Raw genomic sequence first — 17079 nt, forward strand, 5'->3', positions numbered from 1 at the left:
ACTGGAGCCTCACCATTTGCATATTTGAGCAATCCCGCACTGAGCGTAAAAAGATGAGTCAAAGTAACGTCTAATCGGATTCGTTTCCTTAGAGCTGGTTCAGAGTTTGCTCAAGAGTTTACACAGTGGGCATTGATTCGTCGAATATACGTATATTCACGGCGAAAATACGGCTATACGTATATATACGTCGCCTCGACGTATAATCAACGTCGAATTGCAACCGTAAAATCGACGACATTAATAAACGCATATATAACGTCGAAAACACATCTAACACAGTGCCTGAGGCTTTTTACTGTACGTATCGTGTGTGCCGCAACTAGGAGTATACGGCTCTCTGCACAGTGTACGAAGTAAATTATTTTCGCAGTAATTAATTTACACGTGTATAATAAATATAGTAAATATAATAAATTAATTACTGCGAAAATAATTTTCTTCGTAAATCCTGCAATCCAGATGATTGGGGCATTGGTGCATGGCTACAGTCTGTGCTAGGAACATGGAGAGGGTCTCTGGTTCAATACATATTTGTGGGTCTGGTATTATTCGTTATGATCATATCGTTAATATCCTGTTTGAAAAACATGTGGACTAAAGCTGCTGCTTCTGTGCTAATTGTACGCCCTGAAGGGATCATGAAGGTCAAAAAATGATTTCATGGGAAAGGTTCTCTTATCTAGTGGCAGAACCTGATGGGTAGAACAATATAGTTTTAAGGGGGCTTACCCTTGGGAGTGATTCCCCTAGATGCAAATGATTATTGTGGTTTGTTTGTTCATAATAAGATGTTTTGCAGGAACGGAACAAAGAGAAATTTTACAACTTCAGCTAGAATTGTTCTGCAAAACGTCACAGCTGAGGCAGGGGAACAATGTGTAGATTTTTCTAAGAGTTATTACCCAGTTGTTGACCAATCTGTTGACCAAAGTTGACCAAAAAAGCCTAAGATTATGCTGGGCTCCAGCCCACAGGGATTTACCTGTGCTGTAAGAACTAATGAGTGAATAAGGAGACTGGATTCTGGTGAAAGACTTCAGGAAAAAGAAATGGTGTTCACTCAGGTGGAGGGGGCTGTACCAGGTGCTGCTGACCACTGCCACTGCTGTGAAGGTCACAGAAATGGTGCCCTGGATTCATGCTTCCCACTGTAAAAAGGTCACAAACGAACTGAGCAAAGCGCAGGAGTGATGTCTCCACAAGGACAGATGGGGATAACCTGCTTGGGACTGATGTGCACAGCCTTTTTCCTTTTTATGTAGAAGCCTGTCACCACCCCAAAAGAGGAAGAATCTAAACACGAAGCCTCTTTGTATACAAACTGGCTGAATGAAACTGATAATGAGGGGGACATGAGTAATTTGTGGTATAAATTTATAAATCATACTGTAAAGTTAAAGAAATTTAATGCATCTTGTTATATATGTGCTTTAATGCCTCATTCTACAGCCTCACCCATGCGACTTTTTATGAAATGTACTCTTTTATTAATATCACGTTAGAAGGCTTAGACGCTATCAAACAAGAATTAAGGGGAGTTAGATTAATGGCACTTCAGAACAGGTTCGTGCTGGACCTTCAAAATGCAGCATCTGGAGGAGTCTATGCTTTAGTAGGAGACTCCTGTTGTACATATATTCCAGCTAATGACGATGATTATGGAAATCTTACGCTCGCTATTCAGCATTTGAAAGAACTAAAAGACAAGGTGAATAAAGAGAGAGGCATAAAAGATACACCGGCTTTTCTCTCCTGGTTAGAATCACAGTTTGGGCCAGGGGGAATGTTTTTCTTTTAAGTTACTAACACCGATTATAGGGGCTGTGATACTTGTCTTCCTGTTTTTATGTTGCTGTATGACATGTATTATTCCAATGCTTCGAAATATGGAAATATGGTACCTAGGGGGATAAACTGTTCATCCTTCCAGTCTGGAGAATTGGCAGCTGTCTGACGTCAGTAAGTGATCCTTAAAAAATTAATAGTTCCATGACAGTGTGCATCACCAGAAAATCAATTTCAATGCATTAAAACTCTTGTTATCCTTCTGATCATTGAAGTGTCATTGCCCCAGCACTGTATACTCTTACTTTTGACGCCTGTCTGAAGTTGGATCCATTTCTAAGAATGGTGACTCACATATCCTCATGCTCAACTTTGGCTCAACCACACAAACTATGAAGTTAATCATCTGCTTTTGCTCCAAGATTTATGTTACTAGGCTCTCTCCTGGGGATCCTCGTGTTCAAACATTGCCCTTATTGTGGATGATCCATGACAGAATTCAGGGAATTCAGAATTCTGATACCTCAGCTCAGATTCTGACTGGGCAGACTGTCATTGCCTGGTGTGAATGTGTGCATATCTGTTTTTGTGCATGTTCTGTGGCCTGTTGTACAGTACATCACAAATGAAAGGGAAATGGAAAACTAAAATAAGACTCAAGTGTTTTATCTTTCATTAACAGTGTTTCATTAGTATCTGTGCTAGATCCTGTCATCCACTGCTTACCACGACAGGCTCTAACTCAGGATAGCAGCTAATACATTTAACAATCTCACTGCACAATGTTGTATATTCAAGGGCTGATCTTCTGTACTTTTTCTTTCACTTTTCATTTCCTAGAAACTCAGTCCTGCCAGGAATAATCTGAGAACAAAATCAATCTGAGTGAAAATCTAAGCAGAGGAAGATTGTTTTACAGAGTCAACAAGGTCTAATTCAAGGTCATCAGCACTAACAACATTCTCTCTGGAGACAGGCGATAAGAAAATTGAAAGTGTGTATTGTTACACAACAGCAGAGACTATGAGTTATGCTATCATGAGAGTGGTGATGGATTTTTTTCATTGCTTAGTTTTGCAGGTTCTGTACATTTGAACATTCAAAGTGACTAAAGTAAAGGAGTTTTCCCTTTTTACCACATAATTCCCAAAGATCAACACTAATAGAAAGCCTAATTCCAGCCAAGATTCAATTACTGTCTCTCAGGCATCCCAGCAGTGGATTTCATGACTTCAGACAGCCATCTTTATCAGTGGAGAACTCAATGCTCTGAGGTTTACTGGCAGAGTCTCACACTGGGTAATATGTTGGTAAATAATGTCCTATGGAATTCTACTATTGATAAATTCTACTATGGAACTGCGATGTGTCCTGAAAAAATCTTCTATGATAGTGGTACAGTCCATCACACCCCACCTACAGCCTTTAAAAGAGAAAAAAATATTCTGATATTATGGTGGAAAAAGAGCCCTGCAATCTTTGTAGAAGGACAAAAGACGGAAAGAACGGGCAGTGTAACCATGGCGAAGAGAAGGGAAATATTGGAGAGAGCTTTTTTCATACACTTTTTATCATTGTTTTTCCAGCCCAACAATGATCAACAAATATGGGCAGGCGTCCTGTGCCAAATCCAATCTACCTTTCTTCCAAGCATACAGGAATGTCAGTGAATTAAATATTGACATATGAAAATACCCAAAAATATGCAATCACACATATGCAGTTTGAGCAAACATAAGACAATACCCAAGTACCACAAACTACCAGGCATCATTAGCAGTTCAGGTGGGGAGCTGTGTCAGCATGCGTAGGCTGCAAAGGAACAAGTAATAGGTCTATTCCATGCTTAAAAGAGAAGAAAGAAAACACAACATTTCAGCCGTGGAGCCCTCACACCTGAAGAAGGCTCCACGGCCGAAACGTTGTGTTTTCTTTCTTCTCTTTTCATCTAGTGTCATTAGCCAGTTCCTGTCAAAATAAAATAGAAATGGATCACATTCTAGAGAGAGTTTGAAATACCAAGGTACAATTTAAACCATATTTCTTCCACTACAACCACAATATTTTGGAGAGATCGCTGAGCCTAACTGTTCTGGCATGCCCGTTAGCCTCCGTCCTGCTTCAGCAATGAATGCAACGGGGCACATTCTGAGGGAGATGCGGTCAATCAGGTTGCAGGAAAACCACGCTATGCTTTTTTTTGAGATCCTGAAAAGGACAGAGGGGCCATGTATATGTGTGCAGCTGGATATGTAATTGCAGGTGGCGTAGCAAATTCTGCTGAAGCCCCACTGCCTGGTGTGGACGGTAGCTGTGCATGTTGCAGCAGAATTGTGCATGTGAGATCAAGGGGGCATGTCATGTGTTTGAGCACTTCACTCCCTTCCGGAAGCACGTGATTCCCTGAGTCCAAAAAATTTGTAAGTTCTTTGGATGACCTGTGGACCGATCTTTCACGATGAAGAATTCCTTAAGAAGAATAGATCTCGGCCCACCATCCCAATGCCTCCATCTCAAAACAGCAACCTCCCACTGCCCTTAGTCTGCAAGGCAGTCCTTTCAAGTGCGATGATGACGCCGGGACCTTCGTTGCCTATTGTACGAGCTGAACTTTTGTGCTCATCAATTCAACGCTCTTTCCATCAACTCATCTTCTCTTTTGACGCTTCGTGTTTTGTGCTCCTTTGACTATCGGCATATCGGGTGACTGCAAACACTGAAGTTCTTGCTTACGGAGTGTGGAATAGTGTTTTCAAGTGATCGCTGTTCTGTCATGTTGACGCCGAGTGAATCTTTCTTTGGCAACATGGGCAGGCTGACAGCAGCGCGAGCGAAAGTAATGGCAAATTTCTTGACTTATTTCTGAATGTGAATGTTCTTTAGAAAAGGGATGCGGCGTTGCTTCTCCCCCGTGTAAAGGTCACGCATTCCAGACGTGGTTATGAGCGAACAGTTGCCGCAAGTGTTTGAAAAGAGCAAGAGAGGAAGCAGCCCTGCCCCGTGTGAGGATCAAACTCAGGACCTTCAGATGATGAGACTGACGCGCTACCAACCACGCCAACGAGGCCAGCTGCAGTACACAGCCAGAAAGTTTGCCTCATGGATTTCAGTCGCCCGTTCCCTAATCTTTAGACGCCCTCTGCTGGATGTTGCATTTGCCTTTTGAGCTCACCGATACTTTTTTGGTCTGTTTCTGTTGCGAGTCTGTTTTTCAGATCTCACCTAGCACAAGTCTCTCTGGCTGAAGTGGCCTCTCTGCTTTAGCATCGTGCCCTCACTCAGCCATTAAAAACGTCACTCGGACTTCTGACATGCTGACATGAAATGTCAAGAGAGAGTGGCGGAGACGCTTAAGGCAGAGAGAAGATGAAGAGGGGGCGTGGCTGCGAAATGATTGACAGCTGCATGACGCTCTCCATGCAAGGCGTGACCACAGGCTAAAGGACACCTTTCGGCACATCAAGCTCTAAGCACACACCTGGAGGACGTGGGAAATGATCCCGCTACCTCTCGCATGCAAAGCGAGCGCTGTACCATGCAAGCTAACCCCCCTCCCTGGGGCTCATGCCTCGGTGTCGCCTAGTGCCGCTTGTTCCCCTCTTACCGGGTGCAGTTCACTGCCCTTCGTCTGCAAGGCAGTCGTGTAATTGCGGCTTTCTTGACTTATTGATGAAGGTCTGACTGGACGAGCGAATGACGCCTCTCCCCCGTCCTCAAGCTGGCTGACAGAATAAAATGGAAAGTGCTGCCGTGGCTCATTGGTTTAGGGGTATGATTCTCGCTTAGGGTGTGGGAGGTCCTGGGTTCAACTCGTGGATGAGCCCTTGTGTGTTCTTTTTGTCCTCGTCCACAAGACTGGGAACTGATATCCACATCACCTTGCAGCATCTGCTTATGGCAAACGATGGAATGTGACTAATGACTGAACGAGCCTGGTGAATACTCATCACGTGGCACAATGAGAGCGTGCAGTCAGCTGTCCAAGGCAGCAACCTCATTGCTCGTTCAAAAGAACACGTACTGAAAACTCATCACCACTATGTCGTAAATGAGCACCGCGATCGCTTGTTGTCATGCGTCCTTACTTGGGAAATGCAGAAGCAAAAACTGCCCTCTCTCAGCCACCGAAACGTGTGCGGCTCGCCTTGCACTCTCTGCGCCTCGCATATTTATGGAGCTGTCTGCTCTTCTTTCTGTTGAAGTACGCAAGTTACGGGGCGTACTGCAGACTATGATGTGCTCAATGACAGCTTTCAAGATTTGAAAACTATGAGCTTGATGGCTCAAGTCGAACGAATGTGATTGTTACGCAATTGATGATCAAACGCACGTATTCTAACGATTCGTGAGAGTATGTTCTAAAGGTCCCTGGCTCGATCCCGGGTTTCGGCATTTTGTTTCATCGCGCCCTTTGTTCCTCTCTCCAGCGCCCTCTGCCTAAAGTGACGCGTCCCTTTCTCAGCCCGAAACGCAAGCGAGAAACCAGCAGCAGTCCCTACAGGTTTCCGTAGTGTAGCGGCTATCACGTTCGCCTAACACGCGAAAGGTCCCCGGTTCGAGACTGGGTGCAAACAGCCTCTTCTTGCACGCTCCTGCACTTCACAGAGGTCTTGAACCACCAGTCATTTGTTCCCAATGTATTTCCGGTGCCTTCATGCACTCTTGTACCAAACGCACGTTTTTTCTGTACCTGGAGCCGATCATTTGCAATTGGGCTATCCCGACAGACCAAGACGAGCTCTGTCGGCTCAAAAGCAGCGCAACACCTGCGAGAACAACAGTGAGCCCAATATCTAACCAAGAATCGACTCCAGAAACAGGGCTTGGCGCATTGTTCCATACTCCGACCACTCTTGGTGTAAACAGGTCCCTCCTGGTCTCTGCTTGAATTGCACTTTCCTGCGTTTGCTTTGGTGTAACTGGCTTCCCCTGCATGGGCGAATGTGAAGAAGATCCTTAGTAAGTCATTGAAGAAACCCGAGAAGAGGTCGGAGTGGTCTCTGTCGTTCATCAACGATCCAGTCAGGCAGTACTCCTCTGTAAAGCGCCGTTCGTTCACATCAATTGGCTTTTTTTTGCCTTCATTCGTGCAAGTAGTAAAAGCAGACGCCCCTATTCTGCCGTGACCCGGATTCGAACCGGGGTTGTTGCGGCCACAACGCAAAGTACTGACCACTATACGATCACGGCGAGTTACCGATACACACGTGGCAGGGCGGAAAAGGCTGTGCTCTCTTCGTGTGACATAATTCGGGAAAGTCCTGACGTTGCATTTCAACTGAGCCCCAGTATACATCGACCCTTCGACACTCTGAGTGACAACTCTCTTGCGTGTTTTCTCATATTTATGTAGTTTGCTTGCATGATGCCCGGAACAGCAGGGTTGTGCACTCCCATATGGTCTAGCGGTTAGGATTCCTGGTTTTCACCCAGGCGGCCCGGGTTCGACTCCCGGTATGGGAACGTGTCAATTTTGCCTCCTGCTTTCCAAAAGATCAGCACTGTGTACGAAGGAGCCGCATTAAAACTACTCAACGTGCAAAACGTGCGAGAAGAGGGGGCGCTTGTTTCCAGCCGAAACTTCTCGCGTGTGAGACGAGCTGACCATCGCTGCAGGAGGTGGGAGGGTCACTCTGGTAGACAGGGCTGACCTTCGGCAATAGGATTTATACTCTCCAAGATGATATTTGCACTTTCTGGAGAGGCGATTTTCTCCACTTCAGTAGCCCGATTTCGTCGATTGCGTGGAGAGGGCTGTAGAATGTGGCGCCGTCTTTCCTGCTCCGTCCATGACAGGCGTGCTGGTCTCTGGAGAGAGAGCACGGTCCATCAGCGCACCCCAATAAAGGCACTGGAAGCAGCTGAATCGCATTGGCGAAGCTCAGCGCTGGGCCGCTGGGCACATCTGACCACAGTTTCCGTAGTGTAGTGGTTATCACGTTCGCCTCACACGCGAAAGATCCCCGGATCGAAACCGGGCGGAAACAGACCAGACTTCTTCTGTCGCCACGCACAAAAGGGGATTGGGGATTCGCCTAGTGCTGTGATCGAACAGACCCACTCACCTCTTAGTGTGGCGGGATCTGCACAGTGCATGTCGCAGCACATCCTGCTTTCACTTCAATGCGCGTCCTGATGTACCCCGGTCTCCCGCGTGACAGGTGGGGACAGGTGACAGGTCCACGTGACAGGTCCTATACTAACGAGGAAGACATCACTCTCTCCGACCCCCGGCATCGTGTCCCGACCCACCGTGCTGGAAGCCGACTCGTGCTGTGATTCCTTTACGGAGCAGAAATGACAACCGAGGAGCCGAGAGATCATTTCAGCATTTCGCGTCTGAACGGAAAACACAAACGACCAACTCGGAATGATTTGCCTTTGACGCTTATCAAAGCGTTCTTTGTGCATCGAACAGACCCACTCACCTCTTAGTGTGGCGGGATCTGCACAGTGCATGTCGCAGCGCTCCCTGCTTTCACTTCAATGTGCTTCCTGATGTCGAGTCGTGTGCCGTGCGGAGGCTCTGAAAGCGAGAGCAATGAAAAGGTGCACGACGCTGTGTTAGAAAACAGAGAAGTGAAAGGCAGTCCTTTCTCTAAGGAGGTAAAAGAAAAGCTACTCCCCGTCGGGGAATCGAACCCCGGTCTCCCGCGTGACAGGCGGGGATACTTGCCACTATACTAACGAGGAAGACATCACACGCTCCGACCCCCGGCATCGTGTCCCGACCCAGCGTGCTGGAAGGCGACGCGTGCTGTGATTCCTTTACGGAGCAGAAATGACAACCGAGGAGCCGAGAGATCATTTCAGCATTTCGCGTCTGAACGGAAAACACAAACGACCAACTCGGAATGACTTGCTTTGGACGCTTTTTAAAGCGTTCTTTGTGCACGATAAACTGCGCCGTCTAGCAGATACAAATGGGTTGTACAACTTTGAAGTAGCAAATGGAAGAGGGCTAAGCCTCCTCTCTTTTAGCCCAGGTTCGATCTGTCTCCCAGAATCACCAGGGCGCACGCACACACACACACCCGTGCCGTTGAAGTACTCTGCTTCATTTCTGAGGGCAACTCAACATTCACTCCTACCCCGAGTGCAGAAAAGACAGCGTCTGCAGCAACAGCAGCTCAGGTCTCTGCACAGGAGCTAAGCTGCCCCCATCTCCTCTGCTCTGCGGCTCCTACGGAGTGGAGTCCTGCCTGGAGCCGTGTTTGCAGGCGGCGGCTCCCCGCACCCTGTCTGTGCGTCGTGTCCAAGAGCTCCTGGGAGGAAGAGAGAGCCCTCCGACTCGGGGGCTTTTCCACGGTCTGTGTGAGGAGGGGCGGGTGTGTCCAGCAGCTTATCGAGCGGAAGCCTGGGGCGGCGGAGAGCTGTGATCGTGCAGACCTTGAGGTGTCACCTCTTTGTCTGCTTTCCCGCCCTCCCTCCGCCCAAGCTCTGCTCCAAAGTAGCCCGGCAACCCCTCACACCTGCACGTGTCACAACCTAAGGTGTGGTCATGAGACACCCATGGGGTGTTGTTCTGTTCTTGCTAATTGTTTCCTGCCCGTCGCAGGCAGAAGTCCATGCGAGGAAGATGCGCTGGACAGAGCTCAGAGAGCGCACCTGGGTGGCTTTCCTTCTGAGTGACGTTCCTGCAACACTCTCCCGCTACTCTTGGTGCGCTCATGCCGCAACACAGGAAGGCTGGAGCAGGTGGCTGTGGGCTCTGTGCACCGCCGAAATAGCTCAGCTGGGAGAGCGTTAGACTGAAGATCTAAAGATCCCGGGTTTTGGTGTTTTGTTTCATCGCGCCCTTTGTTCCTCTCTCCAGCGCCCCCTGCCTAAAGTGACGCGTCCCTTTCTCAGCCCGAAACGCAAGCGAGACACCAGCAGCAGTCCCTGCAGGTTTCTGTGGTGTAGCGGCTATCACGTTCGCCTAACACGCTAAAGGTCCCCGGTTCGAGACCGGGCGGAAACAGCCTCGTTTTGCACGCTCCTGTACTTCACAGAGGTATTGAGCGACCGGTCATTTGTTCCCAATGTATTTCCGGTGCCTTCATGCACTCTTGTACCAAACGCACGTTCCTTCTGTATGCGGAGCCGATCATTTGCAATTGGGCTGTGCCGACAGATCAGGACGAGCTCTGTCGGCTCAAAAGCAGCGCAGGACCTGCAAGAACAACAGAAAGATTAGCATCCAGCGGGGGCTTCTTAGTGAGCCCAAGATCTCATCAAGAATCGGCTCCAGCAACAGGGCTGGGCGCATTGTTCCATTCTCCGACCACTCTCGGTGTAAACAGGTCCCTCCTGGTCTCTGCTTGAATTGCACTTTCCTGCGTTTGCTTTGGTGTAACTGGCTTCCCCTGCATGGGCGAATGTGAAGAAGATCCTTAGTAAGTCATTGAAGAAACCCGAGAAGAGGTCGGAGTGGTCTCTGTCGTTCATCAACGATCCAGTCAGGCAGTACTCCTCTGTAAAGCGCCGTTCGTTCACATCAATTGGCTTTTTTTTGCCTTCATTCGTGCAAGTAGTAAAAGCAGACGCCCCTATTCTGCCGTGACCCGGATTCGAACCGGGGTTGTTGCGGCCACAACGCAAAGTACTGACCACTATACGATCACGGCGAGTTACCGATACACACGTGGCAGGGCGGAAAAGGCTGTGCTCTCTTCGTGTGACATAATTCGGGAAAGTCCTGACGTTGCATTTCAACTGAGCCCCAGTATACATCGACCCTTCGACACTCTGAGTGACAACTCTCTTGCGTGTTTTCTCATATTTATGTAGTTTGCTTGCATGATGCCCGGAACAGCAGGGTTGTGCACTCCCATATGGTCTAGCGGTTAGGATTCCTGGTTTTCACCCAGGTGGCCAGGGTTCGACTCCCGGTATGGGAACGTGTCAATTTTGCCTCCTGCTTTCCAAAAGATCAGCACTGTGTACGAAGGAGCCGCATTAAAACTACTCAACGTGCAAAACGTGCGAGAAGAGGGGGCGCTTGTTTCCAGCCGAAACTTCTCGCGTGTGAGACGAGCTGACCATCGCTGCAGGAGGTGGGAGGGTCACTCTGGTAGACAGGGCTGACCTTCGGCAATAGGATTTATACTCTCCAAGATGATATTTGCACTTTCTGGAGAGGCGATTTTCTCCACTTCAGTAGCCCGATTTCGTCGATTGCGTGGAGAGGGCTGTAGAATGTGGCGCCGTCTTTCCTGCTCCGTCCATGACAGGCGTGCTGGTCTCTGGAGAGAGAGCACGGTCCATCAGCGCACCCCAATAAAGGCACTGGAAGCAGCTGAATCGCATTGGCGAAGCTCAGCGCTGGGCCGCTGGGCACATCTGACCACAGTTTCCGTAGTGTAGTGGTTATCACGTTCGCCTCACACGCGAAAGATCCCTGGATCGAAACCGGGCGGAAACAGACCAGACTTCTTCTGTCGCCACGCACAAAAGGGGATTGGGGATTCGCCTAGTGCTGTGATCGAACAGACCCACTCACCTCTTAGTGTGGCGGGATCTGCACAGTGCATGTCGCAGCGCATCCTGCTTTCACTTCAATGCGCGTCCTGATGTACCCCGGTCTCCCGCGTGACAGGTGGGGACAGGTGACAGGTCCACGTGACAGGTCCTATACTAACGAGGAAGACATCACTCTCTCCGACCCCCGGCATCGTGTCCCGACCCACCGTGCTGGAAGCCGACTCGTGCTGTGATTCCTTTACGGAGCAGAAATGACAACCGAGGAGCCGAGAGATCATTTCAGCATTTCGCGTCTGAACGGAAAACACAAACGACCAACTCGGAATGATTTGCCTTTGACGCTTATCAAAGCGTTCTTTGTGCATCGAACAGACCCACTCACCTCTTAGTGTGGCGGGATCTGCACAGTGCATGTCGCAGCGCTCCCTGCTTTCACTTCAATGTGCTTCCTGATGTCGAGTCGTGTGCCGTGCGGAGGCTCTGAAAGCGAGAGCAATGAAAAGGTGCACGACGCTGTGTTAGAAAACAGAGAAGTGAAAGGCAGTCCTTTCTCTAAGGAGGTAAAAGAAAAGCTACTCCCCGTCGGGGAATCGAACCCCGGTCTCCCGCGTGACAGGCGGGGATACTTGCCACTATACTAACGAGGAAGACATCACACGCTCCGACCCCCGGCATCGTGTCCCGACCCAGCGTGCTGGAAGGCGACGCGTGCTGTGATTCCTTTACGGAGCAGAAATGACAACCGAGGAGCCGAGAGATCATTTCAGCATTTCGCGTCTGAACGGAAAACACAAACGACCAACTCGGAATGACTTGCCTTTGACGCTTATATACCTCTTAGTGTGGCGGGATCTGCACAGTGCATGTCGCAGCGCTCCCTGCTTTCACTTCAATGTGCTTCCTGATGTCGAGTCGTGTGCCGTGCGGAGGCTCTGAAAGCGAGAGCAATGAAAAGGTGCACGACAGTGTGAAATAAACATTAATAAACGCATATATAACGTCGAAAACACATCTAACACTAAGAGTATACAGCACTCTGCACAGTGTACGAAGTAAATTATTTTCGCAGTAATTAATTATATTTACTATATTTATTATACACGTGTAAATTAATTACTGCGAAAATAATTTACTTCGTACACTGTGCAGAGTGCCGTATACTCCTAGTGTTAGATGTGTTTTCGACGTTATATATGCATTTATTAATGTCGTCGATTTTACGGTTGCAATTCGACGTTGATTATACGTCGAGGCGACGTATATATACGTATAGCCGTATTTTCGCCGTGAATATACGTATATTCGACGAATCAATGCCCACAGCTTGGCATACAAGGGTTTTGCGGAGGGGTCTTGCCACCTGCCTGAAAAAAAAACAGTAAAATGTTTGAGTGCCTATAGAGTTTCTATTTTTATTTTCTTGAGAAAAGTTGATACCATTTCCTGGAAACCCCGTCCCCCATCAGTGCGCGGTGCCCGGGGAAAAATCTGTAGGGGGGCGTCTGAAATTCTGAGCGGGGGTGATATTTCGGTTGAAACGGAGCTGTACGGTGCAGCTACCCAAATGAAATCTCGCAGCTATGCCATTAATTAGTGCTTTATGATAGAAGATATCGACTAGCAATCTGGTATTTGCGATGAAGTTCAGTTTCACATTTTTCGTCACTCTCACTGGAGAGTATTGCCTGGAGCGAAAAGTACCATAAGCGTTCATTTTTGCAGCTACATGGACGTTCTGAATCGTTAAGAAAAAATGTTGTAAAACCAACAGAAAGCACAGACTGCTATAACTAGTCCTAGTTATATAACGATTTTAAGTATAATGATAAACTACTGCAAGGAATCGGTCCACCTGAGCAAACAGGATCGTAATGTTGACACTCAATAACGACACTGATATGTGCAGTTCCTGGACGGATAGCCCTCCTGCCCATCAAACAGACTGAGTGACTGTTCCTGTCATTTAGTGTTGTCTGACCATTGACAAAGTACAACTATTTTTTTAGGGCGCAAATTAAGTTAGGTAAATCTTTTTGCCCAAAACTGAAGGGGCAACATTCCCCCCTCCCCCCGTGATGCCAGGCCTGTCCCCATCCTATTCCATAATGTCATTATATATAATACCATACAACAGTGACCGATCCTTACTAACTACATGCGTTAAAATTGCACATCAGCTCATAGCAGGGGGCACATAGCCGCGATGTATTATCAATGTTATATTTCAACCATAATATCGACAACATTAATAAACGCATACGTTGAGAAAATATCGAACCCAGCATATTTTCCGGTTATATACCACAATGCATTGCTAGTATTCGTTGGTCACAATTTTGGACACGTTTTTCAAACGTAGAAGTATATCCGCAAATATCTCAGCAATCCTCTTTTGACGAGTAAGTATGAACAATAATAATACTATCTGAATACATACAGATCTTTCTTAATATTATTTTGATTAAAATAGTACGTGAATAAGCAAAAAATGGCACATAAAATAGTGTGAATGGGGAAGATGACACAAAATCGTTTTGCCGTTTCTCTATTCTTATTCTATGTTGTACTTTCAAACTTTGGGTACTCTTTAATTAGGACAGACTTTATTGCTCAACTGCTATGATGCAAGCCAAATTTTATACATTTATTTCAGTTTTGAGCTTAGTAAACCGTTCACTTTTTAGATTATACTAAAGAAGATATTAATCATCATTTATTTGGGAAGTAATATTATATAATTTTCTCCTAGCTGCGGTGCTGAAGTCCCACCCTACATCAACAGAAAAAGAAATAAAGGAGCATGCAATGTGTTACTTGAAGAATGCATATGAAAGACAGGGGGCCAGGAGATCTGGACACTGAAAATAATAGGTTTTTGGTTCTAACTGTTAGGACAATTAGACAGGGTTTGCAAATAGTGGAAAAAAATCATCTTAACTTCCATTGTAATATTTTTTTTTCTTGGAAATATAGAAGTTGTACATTTTAAAATGTATATTTGAATCAAAATGTGGTTTTGAGTTAGTGTGTTAATATAATTAGTTTTGTGTTTGTCATTACTATACTGTATATTGCCATGTTACCAGAATTTGTAGCTGAAGTTTAAGACTAGTTGTGTTTTTTTATGATTATTGCCCATATGTTGATTGTTGATTGATTGTATACAATGTATAATTTGAAATACATATGTTTCAGGTGTGAATGTGTATTTTCAGAATACATTTCTAAATCTAATCATTGGCTTGGTTTACTTGTTTCTACACCTATAAAATCTATCTTTGATGTATAATAGACCTCTACCCATATACGTATAATAGACCTCTAAAGTTATACGTATAATAGACCTCTAACCATATACGTATAATAGACCTCTAAAGTTATACGTATAATAGACCTCTAACCATATACGTATAATAGTCCTCTAAAGTTATCCGTATAATAGACCTCTAAAGTTATCCGGAACTCCAACCATATATGTATAATAGTCCTCTAAATTTATCCGTATAATAGAACTCCAACCATTTATGTATAATGAACGTCTAAACATAGACGTATAATTGACGTATAACTTTAGACGTATATTAGAATTTCATTCTAGACGAATTGTAGACCACATTTAGACGTATAAGGTATGCGTTTAATAGACGTATATTATACGTCTTTTGCCCACTGGGTGGGCTCCAGATGCACATGGAAGCAATCAAGTGTTTCATCCGAGCTGTTTCAAAGACTGCCCAAGAGCTTTCCTTTCACAGAGGCGCAACGATTAATGATGGGGGTGCACCCTTCAATGCGCCTTACGACTCTAGGGAGTGATTGAGACGATTCGTAGCGTGTGCTCATTTCTCTCTATTCCCCGTGTTGCAGTGGTAGGATGACGTAAATTACTGCTTCGACACTCCGTGTTAGATTATAGGAGGAATGCGGCGGCAGCGAGCTCGCTTTTGTCGTGGTCGAGTGGTTAAGGCGATGGACTCGAAATGTGTTGGGGCTTCCCCGCGCAGGTTCGGAACTTGCCGACTCCGGCGTCTGCCGCACGTCGCCTTGTGCCTGCGCGGCAAAGGCAAAGTGCCGCTTCTCCTTTCCCGGTACTATAAAAATGCTAAATCGCTTGGACCCGCTGCCATGGAAAGCAGTTCTTCAGATTACCACACATTCTGCGTTCGCACCTCTGGTGCTCTACTTATGCCTTTGAAAACCTAATGAATAAAGCTGAAAGAACCGACACGATATGTAGGTGCTCGTAAAGCACGCATTAAAGAACTGTTAACAGCAAGGGTTTCAGTGGGTTAACTGAGGAGAAGGCGTGATCGCTAATTGTTGACTTTTTATTTGGTGTTAGAAACACTCTTACTGTGCATGATGTGCAACAAATGTAGCCACAGAAATTGCATCACGCTTTCATGTATGCTATTGCAGACACCAACGTTGCCTAGATAGAAAACCGAAATAGCCGTGGGTTTGCTTGTTGGTCTGAAGGATCTCTCTTCGAATCTCTATCATTTGTCAATGGAAGTAAAAGGCGCTGCAATCTCATACGTTCAGAATCAAACCCGCAGCTGTTGTTCGACTTTATTTCTTGACTAATTACAACTGAGTGTCGCATGAGCAGTTACGTAAACTTGTCTGGTATATTTGAACACAAATGCCGTTCTTCAATTAAAACTAACAGTACATTGTCAGGGACATTCAGTTCTATACAAACAAGAGACAGACGAGAATATTTCTACCTTTCATGTGGACTACGTGTTGACTTACTGATCGGAATAATTGAAAAGTTCGGGTTCATAGCCGATGCAGTGCGTGCTAATTAGAACAACAGCAACGCTGAGCTCTCAGCACCGTACTGAGCCCAGGTGTTTTTCTAAAGCTGTCAGGTGCAGTTCATTTACATGAAGGAAATCTCTTACTGGGTACGATTACAATACAGTAAGTAGCACAGGCTACTTAGGGAGTAGCCTGATGCGTTTAAAAAGGACCCGAGCCAGGCAGAAGTCGAACCTACAATCTCCTGATCCGTAGTCAGACGTGTTATCCATTGCACCACTGACCCTGGTGCGACACTGCAAGACTGCAACCCGGTGAGCTCAGCACTGCAACTAGTAAAATACCCCCGGTCCATTCTTTTCCAAAAGTGAGAAACACCTGTTTTCTACATTTTGTCTGTTTTAAAACCATATCTCTTTAAACCAAACCAAGAGTTTGTCTTTTGCTCTGATATTCTGATTCATTTCGATTTCAAAGAAAAAAAAAACTACCTTCCAAAGCATCATAAAGTTGTCCCTTCTTCCAGACTCTACTTCTCTCTTGTAGTAGTACAGCAGACCTTTCCAGGTGAGCAGATCACAGAGTCCGAAATGAGCTTCCTCCATCAAGCAAAGTACCTGAACATGACTCTGTCATCATAAAAGCGCCCCTGTAATAAAGAAATTCAATCTGAAATCAAGAGGGCAGTTGCCTACTGAAATAAAAGAAGTCATCAATTTTAACCTAGCAACACATTAAAGGCTGCATCTATACAAGTACGATTCTAGAAATGCTCACCAGATTACGTTTTAAGAAGGAACTGCGCTTCAGGTTCTGTCGAGATCTTAACTCGGATGGCAGGATTCAGAGTCCGGAGTGCGGACTGATTGCGCACGGAGGGTCCATATACTGTGGATCCCTCAGTGATCTTCCGCGTATTCAAACCGCCAGCGTGTGACTCCCCTGTCCCCGTGACCTCATTGCTCTGCTCTCTCCTCTGTGCAGCCGAGCCCGATTCACGGTAAAGTGAAAAAAAAATATGCCCTCAACGTGAGATTTACTCTGGAGCGAGGATAGATG

The 17079-nt window shown here is 46.2% G+C and overlaps 10 non-coding genes across 10 annotated transcripts; 5 read left to right on the forward strand and 5 right to left on the reverse strand.

The window, feature by feature from the left end:
- Window positions 1-4782: 4782 nt before the first annotated feature.
- On the reverse strand, window positions 4783-4855 carry trnam-cau (transfer RNA methionine (anticodon CAU)). The gene has a single exon. It is a non-coding gene; the product is annotated as a tRNA-Met (tRNA).
- Window positions 4856-6906: 2051 nt separating this feature from the next.
- Window positions 6907-6978, reverse strand: trnah-gug (transfer RNA histidin (anticodon GUG)). Its single transcript has one exon. It is a non-coding gene; the product is annotated as a tRNA-His (tRNA).
- Window positions 6979-7179: 201 nt separating this feature from the next.
- Window positions 7180-7251, forward strand: trnae-uuc (transfer RNA glutamic acid (anticodon UUC)). The gene has a single exon. It is a non-coding gene; the product is annotated as a tRNA-Glu (tRNA).
- Window positions 7252-7702: 451 nt separating this feature from the next.
- trnav-cac (transfer RNA valine (anticodon CAC)) lies at window positions 7703-7775 on the forward strand. The gene has a single exon. It is a non-coding gene; the product is annotated as a tRNA-Val (tRNA).
- Window positions 7776-8409: 634 nt separating this feature from the next.
- On the reverse strand, window positions 8410-8481 carry trnad-guc (transfer RNA aspartic acid (anticodon GUC)). Its single transcript has one exon. It is a non-coding gene; the product is annotated as a tRNA-Asp (tRNA).
- Window positions 8482-9678: 1197 nt separating this feature from the next.
- On the forward strand, window positions 9679-9751 carry trnav-aac (transfer RNA valine (anticodon AAC)). Its single transcript has one exon. It is a non-coding gene; the product is annotated as a tRNA-Val (tRNA).
- Window positions 9752-10325: 574 nt separating this feature from the next.
- On the reverse strand, window positions 10326-10397 carry trnah-gug (transfer RNA histidin (anticodon GUG)). Its single transcript has one exon. It is a non-coding gene; the product is annotated as a tRNA-His (tRNA).
- Window positions 10398-10598: 201 nt separating this feature from the next.
- Window positions 10599-10670, forward strand: trnae-uuc (transfer RNA glutamic acid (anticodon UUC)). Its single transcript has one exon. It is a non-coding gene; the product is annotated as a tRNA-Glu (tRNA).
- A 451-nt stretch (window positions 10671-11121) lies between these two features.
- trnav-cac (transfer RNA valine (anticodon CAC)) lies at window positions 11122-11194 on the forward strand. The gene has a single exon. It is a non-coding gene; the product is annotated as a tRNA-Val (tRNA).
- A 634-nt stretch (window positions 11195-11828) lies between these two features.
- On the reverse strand, window positions 11829-11900 carry trnad-guc (transfer RNA aspartic acid (anticodon GUC)). The gene has a single exon. It is a non-coding gene; the product is annotated as a tRNA-Asp (tRNA).
- Window positions 11901-17079: the final 5179 nt, after the last annotated feature.

This window comes from Lepisosteus oculatus, unplaced genomic scaffold (assembly GCF_040954835.1).
Source record: "Lepisosteus oculatus isolate fLepOcu1 unplaced genomic scaffold, fLepOcu1.hap2 HAP2_SCAFFOLD_379, whole genome shotgun sequence".
Lineage (NCBI taxonomy): Eukaryota > Metazoa > Chordata > Actinopteri > Semionotiformes > Lepisosteidae > Lepisosteus > Lepisosteus oculatus.